Source organism: Pollachius pollachius (genome assembly GCF_949987615.1).
Source record: "Pollachius pollachius genome assembly, chromosome: 7".
In the NCBI taxonomy this organism is placed as follows: Eukaryota; Metazoa; Chordata; class Actinopteri; order Gadiformes; family Gadidae; genus Pollachius; species Pollachius pollachius.
The window spans coordinates 8,928,925-8,936,110 of NC_136940.1; positions in this window are offsets into that span (position 1 = coordinate 8,928,925).

A 7,186-nucleotide genomic window follows, 5' to 3' on the forward strand; every position below is an offset into this window, starting at 1 on the left:
CTAGTTAAAATGGACGAGGTGTAGCATCTGTACTCGTGCTCGGTGCTGTAGACTACAATGCTACACTTTCACTTTCAGTTTCATATTCCCGAGGGCACCGCAGGATGCAGTAGGGAGAATGGCAGTGTTCCAGGATTTTCAAAGTAAAAACTGTCAACGTTTAGCTCCAATCCCTCGATACAGTCAATTTCACGTAGAACCTATTTTGTATATGACTTAGTTGACCTGCCAATTAGCAGATCCAGATGATGTGCTTCCAATATCAATGAGGACTTTTACCTTGCAAAACTGGAAGTTCCCCCTTTGGTCTCTGAGACACAGCGTGCAAGGTTGTTAATCCTCAGCACCTCCTTAAAGGTGTAGAGTCTAGAATAGGTAGCCTTGAGAAAGATACCCAACTCCTGTCTGCTCCTCCAATGGCCTACTAATTTGGTCTTGAATGAGTCTGCAAACGAAGAAAAATGGTAAACATTTGAACACATTTTAAAGTAAATGTGATTGGTTAAAATATTTACACATTACTAATGTAGGCAAAATTGTGCAAATAATACAATTAATTGTACAATTAATAATACATAATTAATTATAAAGAATATAAATCTGGGATAATAAGATTTTTCTAGTTTAGCTGCATTCCTGTCAAGGAAAGGATTGAATTAATTTGACTAAACTATTTAAATGGATAAGTGTCTTGGTTTTCTACTCCTGAATTAAATGTATGGTGATTAATACATGTACCTGTTATTATGCATTCTACACACCTGGGACTCACACTTTGTTATCAAGCTTCATGTGAACCTGTCATGGACATTGACTGAAGTCTGAAAGAAGTTGCGACCTCATCCTTTCAATTATTACATCTTTAGATTTCCCATATGGCAGGATATAATGGCCATGTTGTCTTTTCATGTTTTTGTATACTTCTTAATTTATCATGATTAAGAAAAAGGCGCCCCTTGTCAGCCTAACTGACAAAGCCTATAGCTGATAGTATAGGCAACCATAAGTCCATTACGTAGTAAAGTTGCCCAGATACACGCAAGGTAATCAAAAGACCACCTGCATGATTTGACTACCTTACAAAGCCTTTCACTGGAGGATTTTTAAGTGCTTAATAACATCTTGCAACTGCTTTTAGCTCAAGTATGGGTTGTATTTGTATTTTAAGTACTGTAATCAGGGCACACTTGAAAATGAGAATGTCACTCAATGTGTCTTTTCCCCGAGATAAATACTGTTTCTGATTGATTGATTGATTGATTGATTGATTGATTGATATGTTCTAATTAAGAAATCCACACATCCACAGCACCAATCGTGTCACGCAGTTCCCCTGTAGATGCATGTCTGAAAAACCATACGCCTTCTTATTCATAAAAACATAATTGGAGCATCAGGCTTCACATGAATTGTAACTCGTGAGGGTCCGGGGTATACCCGCTGCTTTCGTCTCGAGGGTCATCAATTAATCATACCCGTGGACTCGGTCTTTGATTCCGCCGCGAGCGGCTCTTGGTTCTCAGTACCCGCGGGAGCTGCAAGATCTCTGTGCAAGCACGTGCGTTTGTTATAAGAACCTCATTCTGCAGGAAGCCCCCTTGCTTGACAGTCACTTCCTGTGCACATTGAATAGCCTGAAGTGTGTGGTAGGTGACTAGTTTCAAAAACACTCCCCAAAGACAAAGACAAAAAGCATGTATCCAAACACAATACATGCTTTTTGTAAAGCATGTATTGTGTTTGGATGGTTGCGGGATAGTTCAGTGGCTTTGGGTGTTGGGGACAGGGTTTGATCCCCAGAGTCCACTGCCTACCCGTTGGCATTCTTGCACAAGATGCCATTTCTCCTACTTTACCTGTAGGCCTACCTTTATTCACTGCAAGTCATTTTGAATAAATTCTTTCCTATCTTCCCTGCGACACACACACGCACACACAGACTCTCCCTCTCAATGAAGATTATAGAGGGAAGCGTGATACAAGCAGAAAAAGATAGAGCCTGTGTGTGTGTGTGTGTGTGTGTGTGTGTGTGTGTGTGTGTGTGTGTGTGTGTGTGTGTGTGTGCGTGTGCGTGGGTGCGTGCGTGCGTGCCTGCGTGCGTGCGTGCGTGCGTGTGTGTGAGTGAGTGAGTGAGAAGTGATCGATGTAAGTAATTAAGTGACCGGGCGAGTAAAAAGGTTTGTCTCACAATCACTTGGATCATACAGTCTCTCGGCATCAAACAATAGTCCATCTTAACAGAATATTAAAGGTCCCATGGCATAACAATTTCACTTTATGAGGTTTTCTGACCTTAATTTGAGTTCCCCTAGCCTGCCTATGGTCCCCCAGTAGCTAGAAATTGCATTAGGTGTAAAACGAGCACTTGATATCCTGCTCAGCCTTTGAAAAAACAAAGCTCAGACGCGCCGATTTGGAATTTTTCCCAGGATGTCGTCATACTGGGAAAACTTCCCTTTCTCTGCTTTGCCCAATGAGCTACGACCGTGCGAGTACCACGTGTGTGTGAATACACACACTGTAACGCAAGTACTGTACACTTCTTAATTATTTGGATAACCATTCTGCTGTTTGTGTTATGGCGCATAACATTATCTCAGCCATGGTTGGGGAAAGGAACTTTGGCTTTGACTCCTTGAAGTACATGAACCGCAACATGGAGGAGAAAGGGATTGTTGCCCGCGATTGTCTCCCACTGGAGCCCCGCTGCCCGCTGCCGAGGTACCTCTGCCGCGGGGTACCAGCGCCTCGGGGCGGCGGTGCCTCAGCGCTGCCCGCTGCTTGGTGCCTCGGTGCTGCCCGCTGCCGAGGCGGTGGTCCCTCAGCAGCGGGCAGCGAGGCAGGGAGACAATCTCGGTCAACAATCGAGGGCAACAATCCCTTTCTCCTCCATGTCGCGTTTCAGTCTACTTCAGATTGATGAGGAAGTGGAAGAACCAGAGACGTCTTAGAAACCGGCGCAGTCGTTTGAGATTCATAATATCGTCTGGAGGCGCATAATATCGCCTCGCCATTGCGATACATCCACTGTAAACAGAGCGCATGGTACCATGGCCGCAAGCTGCTGAGGGCCACACCCCCACTCTCCTCCTTGACCCGCCTCTCTCCTCCTCATTTGCATTAAAGCTACAGACACCGAAACGGCGCGTTTGGGGAAAGCTCAATGTGCGACTGGCTCATAGTGGCTGTAATTCTGCACCACGGCTGGATTTCGGGAATGCCTTCAAATACTGTATTAGGGGCCCACTAATATCTATATTAAAGCATCCATAAAGTAGCATGTCATGGGACCTTTAACAAAATTACAATAAATATATGTCAGAAAACAATTCCATCAATAATCACCACCTAGGACACAACAGAATCCAAGCAAATAACCCCAAGTTAGCACACTGCTTTTGCTAACAGTGCAACGATGTCCGTTCATTCCTGAGCTTCAACCTACAACAACATCAGGACATGTGTGCTTGAATGTGACGCTGCCCATTAGGCCATCGAACCTACCTAATCACACACCCACGCAGCTCAATTGGGACAATGTTCTGCATGCATCCTCAGATAATGATGGTTAATGCAGCCATGTTTTGTACCATTACAGATCTTCGTTGCCCTCTAATCGCCAATGCCTTTCCAACACCATGGCAACAGCGGTGTCTTGGAGGAGCGACTCTCAGCAAACAGAGAGGTGATCAATGAGATCTCTGGAAAAAGCGACACGAGTCAAATCCTCAATTAGAGGCCTTATTAGGACATTGTTACTGCCTTCCTTAATGGATGTCCTCATTAAGGCACGTTGAGTCACCACACAGACCTTTTTAGGTCCTAAAACCCAAAAACATCAGGCATTGACTACTGTAACTCCCTTCTCTTTGGTCTCCCCGTCAAGTCCATCTGTAAACTCCAACTGGTCCAGAACTCTGCCGCCCGCATACTCACCAGAACACCTTCCATTAATCACATCACTCCTGTCCTTCTGCAGCGTCACTGGCTCCCGGTCAAAACACGCATCCACTTCAAGAATCTGCTCCTCACATTTAAGGCCCCTCCACAACCTCGCTCCACCATACATATCTGAACTCCTGCACACCAACACACCCATTCCATTCAGCTCACCGTGCGACCCGCCCGCCTGGTTACCATGGGGTCCAGGGCCTTCAGCCGATCTGCCCCCCCCCCCCCCCCCCCCCCCCCCCCCCCTCTGGAACGCCCTCCCACCTGACATCCGTAATTCGGACACCCTTTCCATTTCCAAGTCACATCTAAAAACACATCTCTTTGACCTGGCACATTCCGTCTAATCATTGTCTATCACCCATTTCACCCCACCTGTGTAAATTGTTTAAATGTGTTTTGTTCTGGTTTTATTTTTTATTTTTTTGTTCTTTTTAACTCTGCCCTGTAAGGTGTCCTTGGGTGCTCTGAAAGGCGCCCTCAAATAAAATCAATTATTATTTATTATTAATACAAATCCGATCTGTGTAATTTAGATGTGATGAACTTGCTCTCAAGACGAAAGACTTTGTGACCTTTTGACTCGAAAGTGGTCAACCGATCCACCACAGACGAGAGCTTATCTATGTGGGCTCCTCCTTACAGGGGTGGTGACCTTAAAGGTCTTGACAAGACTTGACCTTTGGTTTTTTCTTCTTGACCGGATCACAGAGCTCTGACAGGGTATCTCCCTACAATCCTCTATGCTCCTTAATTTCAAGTGGAGCAGTCTAGTGAAGATCCTCCCAAACCATCTCAGTCTTGGTTGAAATAAATAAGCAGGATGCACTGTACACACCGGTAAAACACGCAAACCAATACAGCAGGAAATAACAATACAGCGTTTACAGTACTATTATCATTGTGTTGTTCTGTGTGAAAAACAGAGCACGGAGAAGATAAAACTCCTCCATCTTATGAAGTCACACTGCTGGAACGAGTGGTGCCTGTTCGCGTGTGCGCGTGCGCACATGTGTGTTTCGCAGCCTGTAGCCGTTTTCTGACCTCCCACTATAGCATAGGTGTTGTGGCTTGATTGGTGTGTGTACATGAAAACAGAGGGTGGGTACAGAGTGGTGCGTTGTAGAGAACCCCAACAGCAGCATGACACCCTGCAAAGCTCTGTGTATGTGTATGCTGACTGGGAGCCCTGGGGGGGGGGGGGGGGTGGGGGGGTTCTCCTTTATCTATAGGAGGAGGTCCAAGTGAGAGAGAGAAGCTTGTTTGTTGTGTATGCACTGCATCACAACACCAGCATCTCTCTGCATCTCTCTGCCTCCCTGTATTTGGATTTGTAACCATATATGCGTTACTACTGGGGGTTCAACCCGTATTAGTTTGTTAGTTTTTGTTGATAAGGCAACCTTGATAAGGATCTAAACCTCAATAACAAGAGAATGTGATATAGGAATTTTAACATTATACACAAAAGATATTGTATTAATCTCAGATGGGCATTCAGGAATGTGCTAATGAATTTATGTACTTTATTCTTATAATTTCACTTAGCCCATAGCTTTTCACCAAAGTGACAGAGCAGATGCAAATATGAATAGTTGTCATCAAGGAGCAGGTCAGTGTTAGGGCATCTTGCTCAATGATGGCAGGCTGCGAAGATAGGGATGGAACCTAGAACTTTTCTGCTAGGGGTCAAATATTATACTATCCTTGCCTCGATATCCCTTTTTTCATCATAAAATTACATTATCACAAATGTAAAAACAATTTGATGGATTTTCTGTCCATAATGGTTTGTAGGATAATCAATAAGTCAAGGAAGACAACTAAAGTTTATCCTCTCTCAAAATGGTGGTTAGGGGTTGGACATTTCCTATCAGAGTAATCCTCCCATAGTCAAAATCCTATTCTATCAAAATTACCCCTACAGAGGGACCTCACCAAAGGCTCTCCAGTTGACTGTTAAGGACATAAGTGAGTTATTTTCTACTATTCAATTTATATCAATCTTAGTGATTGTCATTTTAATGAAAATAAATATATATTATAGCTCACGAAATCTCAGAGCTTTCTATACATCTTTGATAAGGGAGTCCATTTCCAGTAGGTACATTTCCAACCTGTAGCACAATAAGCAGAGGTTGGATTGGATCATCAATATTTGATTGGCGGGGTCAGGGAGCCACTACTAGCTGTCCCCAGCAGTGTTATGATTGGCTTGAATGTCAGGCCTGCCCATTCTGACTTTGTTACTATTTTGAAGAGAGAATATTGGATGGATTTGACGCTGCTGTTGTACAGGACAAGCCTGCTGATGGAAACTCTTCCTGTGGTGAACATCTGCAGCTCTGCATGTTGTCGCAAACAGTTTCACACACAATGTAACACACACACAAATCACTTTCCCACACAAACACAAACACACCAAACAAAAACATCTTCAAAAACATGCAGACTCTATCATACTCTCTATTTTACATACCAACACACAGATACACATAACTGTTTTACACAGACATAAATATATGCTTGCCGCTAATCACAAATTACCACACTTTACTAACAAACATGCAGACATTCTCTTACACTGACAAACGTTGTTTGTGTGAGGCCACATGGGAGGAAAGCTGGAAAAACAATGGAATAGTCAGACATGGTCCAGGCCCTCCAGGGTCCAGACCCTCCAAGGTCTGGGTCCCCAACAAGGTTGTCCTTAGCCCGCAAGTTATTCTCCATTCTGAATGGTTTATAGGGACACTCCGCTTCACATAGACACCCATCCTGCAATGTCTTTCTCTTTCCTGCATAGTTTGTTGACCCTAGTGTGTCCCCATATACTCCCAGCATGCCATGTCTTTCTCTGTCATGCATGGTTTGGTGACACCTAGTGTGTCCCCACATACTCCTAGCCTGCCTTCTTCTCTTTATCCTGCATGGTTTAGAGATACAGCCCGGTCCACATTGACTCGCCTGCCCTGTTATGTCTACTTTTTCTGTTACCGTTTAACTGTACAGAAGCCACTGGGAGTCTGATTACAACATCAATCAGAGTATGTGTGTGTGTGAGTGTGTGTGTGTGTGTGGTTTGTGTGTGTGTGTGTGTGTGTGTGTGTGTGTGCGTGCGTGCGTGTGTGTATGCCTGGTTCACCTCTGAAATGCAAATATCACCCATACCAGATATTTGCTATTTAAACTTTTGATCCAAAATTGAACAATTCGATTTTGTGCTAAATACATA